Source organism: Impatiens glandulifera, chromosome 1 (genome assembly GCF_907164915.1).
Source record: "Impatiens glandulifera chromosome 1, dImpGla2.1, whole genome shotgun sequence".
NCBI classification, from domain to species: domain Eukaryota; kingdom Viridiplantae; phylum Streptophyta; class Magnoliopsida; order Ericales; family Balsaminaceae; genus Impatiens; species Impatiens glandulifera.
In genome coordinates, this window is record NC_061862.1 from 35,249,700 (window position 1) to 35,263,495 (window position 13,796).

The window sequence follows — 13,796 nt, forward strand, 5'->3', positions numbered from 1 at the left end:
TAATTAATTGAAAGTTAGACGTGAGTCTAACTCTTCAGACAAGTCTGAGGTAGAATCGGAATTAGACGTGGAAGTCTAACTCACTGGAGTTAGACGTGCCGGTCTAATGGTTATTATAATTAGACGGATTGTCTAATTAATTGAAAGTTATACGTGAGTCTAACTCTTTCAGACAAGTCTGAGGTAGAACCGGAATTAGACGTGGCAGTCTAACTCAGTAGAGTTAGACGTGCCGGTCTAATGGTTATTATAATTAGACGGGTTGTCTAATTAATTGAAAGTTAGACGTGGGTCTAACTCCTTCAGACAAGTCTGAGGTAGAACCGGAATTAGACGTGTAGTCTAACTCAGTGGAGTTAGACGTACCCGTCTAATGGTTATGTAAATTAGACGCGAGTCTAATTATATTAGACCAGGCGGTCTAATAGACGTTTTTCATTAGAAGGAGCTGACTTATTTCATTAGACTGATTTTCCCAAATCCGTCTAACTGAAATACGTCTAATGCTCTATTCAAGCAGTACGCTTGAATCTAGCATTTCTCCTACCCACGTGCTATAGCTGTACCCTACTTCTGTTCCACTTTCCTGTGAAGATTAGTACAACAGCTATATGCATCCAATAAGGAATGCCACGTAAGAGAATTTTCCTCACATTACCCGTTTTGCAGGTACATCCCTGATGGAATATTCGGCGCACTACCAGTTCGGTACGGCCACGATCCTTATGCTCAGAACCTGCTGTGTACAATGGAGGCTTTCCAATAGAAGGGCGCCACGTATCATTCTTGAAGATTCGACCGTTAGCTCCTGCTCAGTATTTAATCGATCCTTAGAGCAACGGACGAAGCACCGGATTTTGTCTTAACCAATCTTACGAACAAGCATTCTGATTTTGCAGAGAGAGACTACTCAATCATCTTGCTTACTGAACTTATTCTCTGAAGCTTCTTTCTGATTGTACTGTGTGTGAATCGAGAGAGAGAGCTAGAATCAAAACACCATTAGCTGAGTGATATTCTTCATCTTCTTGTAATTGAACAGAAAGTATTCTGTTCAATAGTGAGATAAGTGTGTGTGTAAACTGTATTTGATTCTCATCATATAGTGAATCCTTCCGGTGGTTGGAAGAAGGGGTGACGTATGAGAGTTTCTCCGAACATCCATAAACAAACTGTTGTGTTCTTTATTTTCTGTCATCTTTTCATATTTCATCTTGTGCTTCAAACCTAAGTAAACAATTCCGCTTTGAATCTGTTTCAAGTGTTTACACAAGTTTGCGTAGAATAGAAAGCGAATTAAATCTCTAACATGATTTCTTTCAAACCGTTTTTCATAAGCCTTCATCCTTAGTCAGACCCCCGTCTCTATCGATAAAGTCAATCCTAACAATTGGTATCAGAGCCTTGGTCTATTCTCAAGCATTAGGTTTCCAAAGCATGTCTTGCATCAATGAAATCCCTCTTCTGTCAAAGGACAATTATGATGTGTGGATGGTAAGAATGCAAGCTCACTTGGCTGCTATTGACTATGATATGTGGAGTGTCATCACCGATGGTCCCATAAAGATCTCAAAGCCAAGAAGTGAGTGGACCACTGAGGATAAAGTGACCAACAACCTGGACAATGTTTCTAAGAACATTCTGTTCCAATCTCTCAACACAAAGATGTTCTGTGAGATTAAGTCCTGTTCCAATGCAAAAGAAATATGGGACAAGCTCAGCCAGATCCATGGAGTGAGCCCTCAAGCAAAGAACAACCAGAACGCATTCATTTGTAGTCAGAACAAATCCAGATGGGCTGACAGTGATACTGAGGAGTCTCCCACCGAAAAAGAGAATGAAGCTGTAACATGCCTGATGGCAGATGACCAATCTAAGGTAAATGATATCTCTGCACCAGAATTTACAAATGAGGAGCTAACTAATGCACTCAATGAAATGGCTATTGAGTACAAAAAGTTAGCTGACTCTTTTTATGAAATGAAAGTTAAATACGAATCAACTGTTCCCTTTTCAAAGCAAGAACCCGAATCAAATATTTTTGATGAAAACTTAACAGAGATCTCATCTGAGAATGAGATGCTTAAGGAACAGATTCAAACTCTTTCATCTGAAAACAAGAGACTGAACTACATAGTCAGTGCATGGACAAGGTCTGGTGATGCTGTCAAATATCAGATCAGCATGTTGAAACCTGCTGGATCTAGGTCCGGATTGGGATTTGATAGCAATGATCCTAACCTATCCTACAAAAAGTCAAAGCCAAATGACAAACTTAAGCCAATAAGTTTTGTCAAAGGAAGTATGACTGACATTGAATCTGATCTTATTCATGAAGAATTAGCTTTTAAAAATGAAATAGTTTATGTTCCACCAACTGTTAGTTGGCTTAAGAATAAGCTTGAAAAGGCTAATAAGTTTGGTAATTTAAAACCTGACTCAATGTCAAGGAGTTTTAAAAGAAAATCTTATTCAAAAACTAAAGGATCAGTGGCTAGCAGGAAGTCATCTGCCAAGTCAAAAACCTATGCATTAATCACAACACAGAATGGGAAATCCATCAGAATAACTCAAATATGGATTCCTAAGGGACTGATTGATCGAGGACCCAATTAAAGGTGGGTACCAAAAGATTGTAAATATTTATTTATGTATGTACAAATAAATGAAGGACTGGAGGAATCTGTATGGTATCTTGATAGCGGATGTTCTAGGCATATGACTGGAAACAGACGGCCTCTCACTAATATATCAGACTGGTCTGGACCTAAGATTACATTTGGTGACAACAAGAAGGGTAAGATTATCCATGGTAACCTAACCATTAATGATGTGCAGCTAGTTGACAACTTGTGTTATAATCTAATCAGTATTAATCAACTATGTGATAACGGTCTGTCAGTAGATTTTCAAACTCATGCATGTTTAGTTAAAGACCAAGAGGGAAACATCTTATTAACTGGAAGTAGAGTAGGAAACTCATATAAAATGAATTGGCAAAAAGAGACATCTGACCCTATGTGCATGATTGCCAAGAATGACCAGAAATGGTTATGGCATAAATGTTTGAACCACTTGAATTTTAAAACCATCAACAACATATGGATCTTAGAACTTTTACATATGGGTCTTTTTGGTCCAATCCTTGTAAAAAGTGTAGGAGGAATGAGATTTTCCTTAATTGTTATTGATGACTTTTCGTGTTTTACATGGATTGCATTTTTACCATCAAAAGATAAAACTGCTGATAATTTGATTAGGATATTTAGAGGAATTCAGAATCAGAAATCTCTAAATATCTCATGTATTAGAAGTGATCAAGGAACTGAATTTACAAACAAATACCTATCATCTTATCTTGAGGAGAATGGAATTAGGCACGAGTTGTCTAGTGCCAGAACTCCACAGCAAAACGGCATTGCTGAGAGAAGAGTGAGAACTCTGAAGGAAGCAGCGAGATCTATGCTTGCTGAATCAGATGTTCTTCAGAGGTTCTGGGCGGAAGCCATTAGTACTGCTTGTTATACTCAAAACCGGTCAATAATCAACAAACGTTTTGATAAAACTCCCTATGAACTGTATTATGGGAGAATTCCCACAGTTTCTTACTTTAAGATTTTTGAGTGTAAATATTTTATCCATAACAATGGAAAGGTTTATTTGACTGCTTTTGACGCTAAAGCAGATGAAGGATTCATGTTGGGATACTCATCAGTAAGCAAGGCTTACAGAGTATACAACAAAAGAACTCAGACTGTTGAAGAATCTCTTCATGTAATTTTTGATGAGCCTGTTGAGAGCAAATCCAAAGAACCCATTGATCTAGCTGACAGACTACAAGCGGCCAGTCTTGAGTCTGTAAATGAAGAAGAAGAAACCTTGGACAAGCGGATGGCTCTATCTGATCTTGTGGCTGATCCGGTTGAAGCTCAACCAGATGTACAAAATCCTGTTCAACAAGATGTTAAGAGTTTGGATGTCGCGGTATCACCGGTTCAGATGACCAATCCCCTTGGTTCATATTTCAGATGGAACAGAAATCATCCACCAGAACTGATAATTGGTAACCCTTTTTCTCCTCGAAGGACAAGACGTCAGTTGATGGATGAAATGGCCAATTCTGCATTTATTTCTCAAATTGAACCAAAGAAAATTGGTGAAGCTATAGTTGATCCAGATTGGATCAATGCTATGCAAGAGGAGTTAAACCAATTTGATAGAAATAAAGTGTGGTATCTTACTCCTAGACCAACTGACAAGTCAGTTATAGGAACAAGATGGGTCTTTAGAAACAAGCTTAGTGAAGATGGCTTAGTCATTAGAAACCAAGCTCGTTTAGTTGCTCAATGATACAGACAGGAGGAAGGTATTGATTTTGATGAGTCTTTTGCACCGGTTGCAAAATTAGAAGCAATTAGAATCTTCCTAGCATATGCATCATTTAAGAATTTTAAAGTTTTTCAAATGGATGTGAAAAGTGCATTTTTAAATGGAAAATTAAGTGAAGAAGTATATGTTGAGCAACCCCCTGGTTTCGTAGATCATGTTTTACCTAATCATGTTTATAGGCTTAACAAAGCATTGTATGGTCTAAAACAAGCTCCTAGAGCTTGGTATGACACATTAATAAATTTTTTATTTGATCATGATTTTGTTGTTAGAACAGTGGATAAAACCCTGTTTAAATTTGCTAAAGATTCCCATATACTACTTGTTCAAATATATGTTGATGACATTATCTTTGGGTCAACTAACCCCAAACTGTGTGAGAAATTTGCCAAGCTGATGCAGGATAGGTTTGAAATGAGCATGATGGGAGAACTTACATTCTTCCTTGGACTTCAAATTCGTCAGCTAGAAAACGGAACTCTCATCAACCAGGCCAAATACACCAAAGAATTGCTAAAGAAATTTGGTTTGGAGAATTGTTCTGCAGCAGCTACTCCTATGAGCTCCTCAGTCAAATTGGACAAAGATGAAGGTGGCCAAAGTGTAGATGTTACAACATATAGAGGACTCATCGGTTCCTTACTATATGTAACAGCTAGCAGGCCAGACATTCAATTTGCTGTTGGTGTCTGTGGCAGATTTCAGGCTGATCCTAAACTCTCTCATTTTACTGCTGCTAAACGTATTCTTAAATACTTGAAAGGAACTCAAAATGTGGGATCGTGGTATCCGAAGGATTCCAGTTTCAATTTAATCAGTTTCTCAGATGCAGATTATGCAGGATGCAAAATTGATAGAAAAAGCACAAGTGGAACTTGCCAGTTCCTTAGAGATCGTCTAATCACATGGTTCAGCAAGAAGCAGACTTCTGTGGCAACTTCTACAGCTGAAGCAGAGTATCTTGCAGCTGGTAGTTGCTGCTCTCAAGTTTTCTAGATTCAACAACAACTCAGAGACTATGGGATTGAGGCTGATGAATCTCCAATTTTCTACGACAGCACAAGTTCCATCGCAATATCCTATAATCCTGTTCTGCATTCTCGGACAAAGCATATTGAAATCAGGCATCATTTCATCCGAGAACACGTCAATCAGAAGCAAATCCGTCTTGAACATGTTCCTACAGATCAACAAACTGCAGACATTTTCACGAAACCTCTTCCGGAAGCTAAGTTTTCTCATTTTAGAAACATGCTAGGTCTTGTTAATCTTGATTGACGCAATTATGTGCATAAATTGAGGGGGAACGTATTGTTCAAAACAAAACTGAACAGATATGAATGACGGAGGTCTTAACTTGTCCTAAGGATTCAGAGTCTGAGAAACACAGCTACTTAAACGAACATCTCCCTTAGCGGTTTCATCTTTATATGAAATCATTGTCTTGGTTATTTTAATCTGCTTGATTAGACGGATGCATCTATTAGACGGACACGTCTAATAGACGTTAGACGTTTTTACGTCATGAGCAAGAGGATGCTCACTTCTAATCAGACACGCGTGTCTCACGCGCTGTTATAGCATAATTAGACGCACACGTCTAACAGACTGATTTTCAAAAAGAAGTTGAAAATATGAAAAGGAGAATAAAAACGTCTAACTACTAGTGTAATTAGACTCTTCATCTTCTGGCATTTGGGATAGTTGTCCTTTAATGATGTCTGTTTGAGTTATCTTTCCCGCCGAAAAATAAATCAGTCATTCCTCAAAAGAATTGAAGACACGTGTCTCTCAATATGCAAGAAATGACTAATATTTCTGACATATTTTGCTTGTACATTTAGTATTAGACGTTCTATTTCATGCTAACATTAAATGTTGTCTATTGGGAACTGTCTTTTGAAATTCTTGACGGTAGGAATAATCATTAGTTTTCTTCTTCATGATTAAAACCCCGGCATTAATAGGTTCACTCTCTCTAAAAGGTTAGAAGATCCTTGAAATCTCTCTTTCTCTCTTTAGAAATCGAACCCTTTGAATCTCCCAATCCCTTGTTCATCAAATCAAAATGCTGCCCTTCCGACCAAAATCGATTCAGGTGGACTTTCAATCTATTTCCACTCTTGAATCTTCGGGCATGCAAAGGATGTTCTATTCTCTGAAAGCTTTAGGGCTGAGAAGATTCCTCACCCCTCATGAAACCTATCATGAACAGCTTGTCAACGAATTCTTCCAAACCGCTAGCTTCTATCAAGATAATGTTATTGCTGGTGCTGTAATGGGCCAGATGGTATGGCTCATAGAAGAATCTTTTGGTGAGTTTTTCCATCTCCCAATAGAAGGTATTGATGATTTCTCTTCCACTCACCCTAACATCATAATTTCGATGATAAAAGTCTTCTCCGATTCCCCTGAAGTAGATATTCATGGAAAGAAAAACCTTCTGAAGGTTGAATATGCTCTTCTCAGTGATATCATTTCTAAATCCCTTTTGTCTAAGAAAACCTCTTACAAGTATTGTACGAAGCTCTTTCAGATAATGGTGGCTATCACCAGGGGTGTTCCTGTAAACTGGACAAGCTTCCTCTTCGGGAATCTTGTCAGAATGGTTGTAGCTAGAAAGAAGATCTTCGGCTTTGACGGTCCTCTCAGTTCTTTTCTCTTTCATCGTCTGAACGAACCTGGTAAGAGTTTCCCTCTCCCTTCTAAGATCCTGAACTACCAGAAAGTGGTAGATTATATTCAAAGGGTGGAAACGCTCAAGTCTAAGAAACGAAAAAGTGAAGACTCCAACTCCCTTCTAACTGCTGTCTTAGAGGCATCTTAGATTGAACTCTATCCCGTCCAGAAGTTATGACCATGAAGAAGAAGAAGAAGAAGACTAATGATTAAACGCCTTTTTGTATCTATTTTGAATGTTTTTATTATGTTTTTGGTAACTTATCATGGTTACATTGAACAACGTTTTGAGTGTTTCCTCATAAAACACTCATATATGATTAACATGGATGGTTTTGAAATGATTACTTGCATGCCGTATGTTTGTTTATTTATGGGATGAATGCATGTCTTGTTATATGTATGAAGGTTTGCAATTTCTTCATCAAAAAGGGGAAATTGTTTGGTCAAATTATTTTGACTAAGTGTTGAAATAATTTATCCCCTGATATTTTGATGATGAAATAATTTATAAGTTTCAATACAGGTGTATTGAGACAGCATGTTATTAGACTTGGATCTAATGAGGGTCATTAGACCGATTTTGATCTCCATTCGCATAAAATTAGACGCAGGTCTAATGGAATTAGACGCACAGTCTAACTCAACGGAGTTAGACGGGCAGTCTAATAGTCTAACGGAATTAGACGTGAGTCTAATAGAATTAGACGTACAGTCTAACTCATCGGAGTTAGACGTGTAAGTCTAATAGACGTGTAAAGAATTAGACGGGTAGTCTAATGAATACACGGAATTAGACGTGAGTCTATAGAATTAGACGTACAGTCTAACTCATCGGAGTTAGACGTGTGAGTCTAATAGACGTGTAAGGAATTAGACGGGTAGTTTAATGAATACACGGAATTAGACGTGAGTCTAATAGAATTAGACGTATAGTCTAACTCATCGGAGTTAGACATGTAAAGAATTAGACGGGTAGTCTAATGAATACACGGAATTAGACGTGAGTCTAATATTATTAGACGTACAGTCTAACTCATCGGAGTTAGACGTGTAAGTCTAATAGACGTGTAAAGAATTAGACGGGTAGTCTAATGAATACACGGAATTAGACGTGGTAGTCTAACTCAGTGGAGTTTGACGTACCAGTCTAATGGTTATGTTATAATTAGACGGGTTGTCTAATTAATTGAAAGTTAGACGTGAGTCTAACTCCTTCAGACAAGTCTAATGAATACACGGAATTAGACGTGAGTCTAATAGAATTAGACGTACAGTCTAACTCATCGGAGTTAGACGTGTAAGTCTAATAGACGTGTAAAGAATTATACGGGTAGTCTAATGAATACACGGAATTAGACGTGGTAGTCTAACTCAGTGGAGTTAGACGTACCAGTCTAATGGTTATGTTATAATTAGACGGGTTGTCTAATTAATTGAAAGTTAGACGTGAGTCTAACTCCTTCAGACAAGTCTGAGGTAGAACCGGAATTAGACGTGGCAGTCTAACTTAGTGGAGTTAGACGTGCCGGTCTAATGGTTATTATAATTAGACGGGTTGTCTAATTAATTGAAAGTTAGACATAAGTCTAACTCCTTCAGACAAGTCTGAGGTAGAACCGGAATTAGACGTGGCAGTCTAACTTAGTGGAGTTAGACGTGCCGGTCTAATGGTTATTATAATTAGACGGGTTGTCTAATTAATTGAAAGTTAGACGTGGGTCTAACTCCTTCAGACAAGTCTGAGGTAGAACCGGAATTAGACGTGTAGTCTAACTCAGTGGAGTTAGACGTACCCGTCTAATGGTTATGTAAATTAGACGCGAGTCTAATTATATTAAACCAGGCAGTCTAATAGACGTTTTTTATTAGAAGGAGTTGACTTATTTCATTAGACTGATTTTCCCAAATCCGTCTAACTGAAATACGTCTAATGCTCTGTTCAAGTAGTACGCTTGAATCTAGCATTTCTCCTTTCCACGTGCTATAGTTGTACCCTACTTCTGCTCCACTTTCCTGTGAAGATTAGTACAACAGCTATATGCATTCAATCAAGAAATTCCACGTAAGAGAATTTTCCTCACATTACCCGTTTTGCAGGTACATCCCTGGTGGAATATTCGGCGTACTACCATTTCGGTACGGCCACGATCCTTGTGCTCAGAACCTGCTGTGTACAATGGAGACTTTCCAATAGAAGGGCGTCACGTATCATTCTTGAAGATTCGACCGTTAGCTCCTGCTCAGTATTTAATCGATCCTTAGAGCAACGGACGAAGCACCGGATTTTGCCTTAACCAATCTTACGAACAAGCATTCTGATTTTGCAGAGAGAGACTACTCAATCATCTTGCTTACTGAACTTATTCTGTGAAGCTTCTTTCTGATTGTACTGTGTGAATCGAGAGAGAGAGCTAGAATCAAAACACCATTAGCTGAGTGATATTCTTCATCTTCTTGTAATTGAACAGAAAGTGTTCTGTTCAATAGTGAGCTAAGTGTGTGTGTAAACTGTATTTGATTCTCATCATATAGTGAATCCTTCCGGTGATTGGAAGAAGGAGTGACGTAGGTGAGTTTCTCCGAACATCCATAAACAAACTGCTGTGTTCTTTATTTTCTGTCATCTTTCCATATTTCATCTTGTGCTTCAAACCCAAGTAAACAATTCCGCCTTGAATCTGTTTCAAGTGTTTACACAAGTTTGCATAGAATAGAAAGCGAATTAAATCTCTAACAGGATTTCTTTCAAACCGTTTTTCATAAGGCTTCATCCTTAGCCAGACCCCCGTCTCTATCGATAAAGCCGAACCTAACACCGGGTTTCAACGGAAATATCGAACAAATAACTCGAAGAACACTCACAAAACAAGAAGAAGACTTTTGGAATTCTAGTGTGAGAAAAAATATAATATAATGTAGTGTTTGAGATTAGAGATGAGGGGTTTTATATTATTGAAAAGTTAAACTTTCATAAAAATAAAATCAACCATTAATCTTTGATCCAACGACTGACATTGATTGCCTCTTAATTGCCCTTTGTATTTTCTCTTCGATAGAAAATACATGTTACATGATTTTCTTGCTAATAAATTGATAGCAATAAATTGATAGTAATAATATCATGAAGGTTACAATGACAATTAATAAAATTAAACATATTTAATTTGATAATCGAAAGTAAATCATTCATTTATATTCATAAATATCAATATAATAGTAAGATAATCTCACAATGTTCTCAAAAGATGCTAATGATACCATATCTTCTTCTAAGCTATTAATTCTTACATAACATCATATCCTTGTTTTAAATGACACTTATATGAACAAAATACAAAATACAAAGTGTAGAATGTAAATGCCTTCATCAATAGTACTTTTATATATATATATATATATATATATATATATATATATATATATATATATATATATATATATTTCAGTCTCTTTGATCCTCCTAGACTACTCTGGATCTTTTTCTGAAACAAATTCATCCAATTGGAATGAGCTAAACGCGCTCAGTAGAAAATAACATTCATTTATGATGAAGAAGACAAGGTATACATCATGTAAGATATACATTTATCATAATTATACTCTTAAAACTCAAATAGAAATCTTTTTTTCTCTATTTTCTTTAACAACAACATACACATAAATACAATTTATCATTAATTAGGACTCAAAGTTAATTCTATAAAATTAAGTTCATTACTCTGAAAGTTTATCTTTAATAGTCTAACAATCAACTTAGAAGCACAAGATTCATACTTATTCATTTGTTAGCTTAGCAACATAAAACTTCTAATGATCCATATGTTAGCATGATGGCTCACCGCCGTTAAGTTAGCATAATGGCAAAGCCCTTAGGATTCAAATGTTGCGTAATGACATAAGCCCTTAAAGTTCAAATGTTACCATAATGGCCTAAACCCTTAAAGATTCACATGTTAGCATAATGGCACAATGCCCTTCAAATTCATATCATTTCAGCACAACCATATATACATAATAATAAATAAATTCTTCACATATAGTCATGCAATTGACTATCTCAAATGTCTTCAAATAATCTTAACATTCATATTTCGAATAACTCATATCATCAAATATCTCCAATATCTTCAACTACCTCAAGCATTCATGTTTCATATAAGTTATATCCTCAAATATCTTTTAATATTTCAATCATTTCAAACATTCATATTTCTCTTCAGATATAGTCCTTATACAATCGTAAATCTACTACGTCTTCAACTCTTCCTAGCATTTATATTTAGTCTAAGTCATATCATCATATATGTTCACATTTCTTAAATGCTAACTGATAAGATAAAAAAAATTCAAAATTTTTCTCAAAGTTTTCCAAAACTTTTCAAAAAATTCTCCCAAGTTAATTTCCAATAATCCGGCCAAACCAACTATTCAAAACAAGACCGGCCTATATTTGCAATCTTACAAGATTTTGAATATTTTAAATAAAATAATCAAAAAGGGAGAAATTGTTAGATAAAATTAGATCGGTTAAATAAAACTTAACAAAAACAAAAATCTTGTGCAGGAACAGGCAAAGGACCGAACCGGTCAAATTAAGAAACCGGTTAAGAAACGAAACCGGTCAAGCAACTCAATAGGCCAAGTAATTCAACCGGTTAAGAAACTCAACCGGTCAAGTCATCAACCCGACCAAAAACCTGACCGAACAAGAAAGACAAGATCGGTCAAACCAGAAGGACGGAAATACTAGACAGTCGGTCATTTATAAGCCAATGAATAACCGGAAGGTCATTCGGTTAACACACATAACCGACCAGCATAAAAAGATACTTCGGGTATCTGTTGAGAATGATACCAAAGAAACAGACTGAACATTTCCATATTCATACAAGTCTGAGGAAGATCTGCAGGCTGCAGAAGATAGTCCTACAAGATCTTTCCACTTCAGGATAAATCAGAAAGGCAATCTTCCAAGTACAGACAACTGTCTAACCGACAGTTACCACATTGAGTAAAAGACAAACCTAGCCGGTTTGACCTACATACTGGAAGACTAGACTGCCAGGTCTGAAAAGTTGACCGCCAGGTCTGAATCACTGAACCTCTGCTCAACCAATCAAATTCAAGGAAATGAAATGTGACCGTTGGCACATTTCATCTATAAAAGGAGGAGCTGAAGAGGAGTAAATGCGGGACACAGTGGACAATAAATTTACAAATGATAAGAGTGTGTTCTATCTCTAGAAAGCTTAAGTGCTAAGTTGAAGTGTGTATTTACAATTTCGGTTAAAATTGTACGGGTGTTATCGAGCAGGAAATAAGTCTCGATCGGATTGTATTTGTATTCCTTAGTAAATATCCTTCTCGCGGTTTCGAGAGGAAAGGGTGACATAGGAGTTTCATCTCTGAACATCCATAAAAACATGTCTTGTTATTTACTTTCTGTCGGTTCTACATTCTAACCGATCTGTACTAACCTACTTACACCGCTTTGACCGACTCTACATTACCTAAACCGAATCACTAAGTTACAAAACCGACTCAGCAACTTCCAAACCTGTCTTATCCAAAACCGGTCCTACCTATCTCGTGAGTGTGCTGCTTCAACCTGAAACAAACATCTTCCGCGCTTGAACTTGGTTCAAGGGTTTGTGACAGTTTGTGTAGTATTGAAACCCCGGTGTTAATCTCTAACCAGATTAATCACCACCCTTTGAGTGAAACGCGCTAACCGGCCAACCCTGGTCCCCCAGCCGCGACCTAGATCCTAACACTAACCCTATTTTATAATTTCTTCATCAATTTTCCTCTCCTAAACAATGCCTCAACACTAAACATATATTCCTTTATCCATACAACCTATCAATATTTCATTATCTCAGATTTCCTAATGTATTCTTAGTCCACTTTAATCGCCTATCATTAACATCAAATAATGAAGCTTAATTAAGACTAAGAAAATAATGAAATTACCGTACCTTGTTAGTGCTTCTTTTGCCCTAAGCCAAATCAAATTTTCTTTTTCTCTTTCTAGTTTTTCTCTTCTCTTCTTCACTCCCACTCCTGTAAAAGATTTTTACTAAGTCAAAAAGAGGTAATGTCAAGTGTCACACCTGCCCATTTAATATATAGTGGACCACACACTTTTTATAAAATTATATCTCTTTTTTTTATTATTATTATTACAACTGACATGGTCCAATAGGAGCATTGAGATGGAGATTCATATAAAAAAAAATCTTCTGAAATCAGCTAGAACTGGGCTCAAGTCAAAAGTGATATGGAGGACGAACACCGTTTTAAGTTGTCCAAGTTGTCAAGAAATTGTTACTTTACATGAGTAAAAGTCCATACGTATTTTCGGCACATTATGGGATATCAGAAAACCCAAGAATTCCTAATTTTTCGTCTAAGGCTGTCTTTCACTCTTTCCATACATTTGCAATCAACGTAATTAACGTCGCTAAGGATTTTGTAGGTTTTCTGCATATTTACTTATCCTTCGGAAAAGGGATAGGTTGATGTCGCAAATCCAGTTTTCTATTCATTGTAGGTGTTTTTTCACTGTAAGATTTTGAGCAGTCCTTCACTATTTACATATATGAAATGATATCAGATATAGGTTACACCTTTCTTAAATCCTATCCTACTTTTAGTTGGCCGGTTCTACATTATTTGGTATACTTAATAAAAGTTGAAAGTTTCTCATGTTTAATTTATGTATT